Below are 2090 nucleotides of genomic sequence, written 5' to 3'. Positions count from 1 at the left end.
AAACATCCCTCCCCAAACCCCCCAAACACACATATCTGTTAGCATTGAGTTGACTTTTACATACACTGACATGCATTTCAGAGTAGAGCTATTTCATAAGCCTTTCCTGGCTATAATACTAATATATAAAACAGCTCAGTGTACCATGGGATCTCTGAGTGGGTTCAAACTTCTAAGTTTTAGGATAGTAGTTAAGCATTGTTTGTGACACGTAGGAAATTCCCCCTTCCTTTCTCTCTTTCTCCCTTTCTCCATCTCTCTCTCTCTCTCTCCCTCTCCCTCCCTCTTTCCGCTTGTTTTCCTTTTCCTTGTGTACTGTGAGTAAGGTCTGACTGACACAGGAGGAGATTGCCCCTCCTTCTGCAGCAAAGCATTTGGTGGATTCGAAACATGTATCGAGATTCCAGCGCAGTTTCTTGCCACTAGGCCACCAGAGCTCCCTGGATTTTCATTTTTCTGTACAGCTATCATCCTGCCTTTAACAGCTCCAGAAGGATGATTTTTCCATAGTTTATTTTCCATAGACTTATTAGTGTACTTGACCTCTCCAATTTTATGTTATACAGTGTTTCTTATGATGTTGCATTTTTTTTGGATGTTATCTTTGAAATTTTATTTCAGACAAAGAAAAATGATGTTGCATTTTTAAGACTATCAGTTACCTTAATTTTTGGTTATGTTTGTCTACAAATACTATTATTTTTGTTTAGCAGCAGCACATGCTTTGGACTATGCAACCTATGTGTTTAGGTGCCATCAAGTCAACTATGACTCGTAGCAACCCTGTAAACCTTACCCTCTGTTCTACCTTCATCATCTCTGTCTTAAGTGCGTTGTGGTGCTCACTGTGTTAATCAGTCTCTTTTACCTTTCTCAGCGTGTTATCGCTTTCCAAACACTGATATCGCCTGAAACGTGCCTAACGTAAGTGAGATGAAGTTTCTTCACCCTTGCCTCTCAAGAGCACTCGAGTTGCACTTCTTTAAAGATTGATTGATTGTTCTTTTGGCAGCCCATGGCATATTCAGTACATTTTTCTAACACTGCAGTTAAAGACATTAACTCTTTTTCTGTCATTCTTATTCATTGTCCAATTTTCAGATGCATAGAAAGCGGCTGAAAATATCGTGACTTGGATCAGGCACTCCCTACTCTTTACACTGACTACATGACTCTTTAGAACTTTGGCGAGGTTCTTGACACCAGTTTTTCCCAGTGTAACGTATTTTTTTAAATTTTTTTTTTAGTATAACATATTTTTTAATTGCTTGACTGTTGCAACTCTGTTTTTTTTTTAATTTTTAAATTATTGTGGCTTTTTAAAATTTATACTAGTTTATTTTCAAACTCTGGGTTTTGATTGTGGATCCAAGTAAAATGAAATTATTGACGTTTCAGCCTTTTCTCCATCAGTCATGATTGTTGCCTATTGTTCACTGGTGAGGATTTTTGTTTTCTTGGTGTTGAGATGCAATTTATATTGAAAGCTGTAGTCTTTGATGTTCTGCAATAAATGCTTTTAGTTGTCTTTATTTTCCCAAGCCAGGTTTGAGTCATTTGGATAAGGCAGGTCTTTGAAGACTCCTCTAATCCTAATTTATCTTAATATAGTCACCTTTTTGAATGATTTGCTCAGTGTATAGATTGTAATCCTACATTTTTTTAGTGACAGATTTTTAGCACATTAATGAAATTTGGTAACTAATTTGCACTGAACAACAAAGTACTTAAAAAAAATCATCTTTTAGGTAACTCAAACCCTAAAAGATTAAGTGTACTTATTCTTGTTATCTTCCTTTGCTGATGGAGATTACGCCTGTTTAGGATTATGCCATGTTTGAGTTCTCTCACATCCTTTTTTCCCTCTTACTTTTAAAAAAAATGTTGTTGTGGTGTACTGTTAAATCAGATCTGGCTGGCATAGGAGAAGATTGCCCCTCCTTCTCCAGCAGAGTGTCTGGTGGATTTGAACCACGTACCTTCCATATTGCAGCACAGCTTCTTGCCACCAGAGCTCCCTCTTCCATATCTATTCTTATAAAGGGGTAACATTTCATTAAGTAAGCTTTTGGTGAATGTTTGCACCACTA

This window comes from Elephantulus edwardii, unplaced genomic scaffold (assembly GCF_000299155.1).
Source record: "Elephantulus edwardii isolate Elephantulus edwardi_28Jun2011 unplaced genomic scaffold, EleEdw1.0 scaffold00167, whole genome shotgun sequence".
Classification (NCBI taxonomy): Eukaryota; Metazoa; Chordata; class Mammalia; order Macroscelidea; family Macroscelididae; genus Elephantulus; species Elephantulus edwardii.
This window is presented reverse-complemented; position numbering follows the sequence as displayed.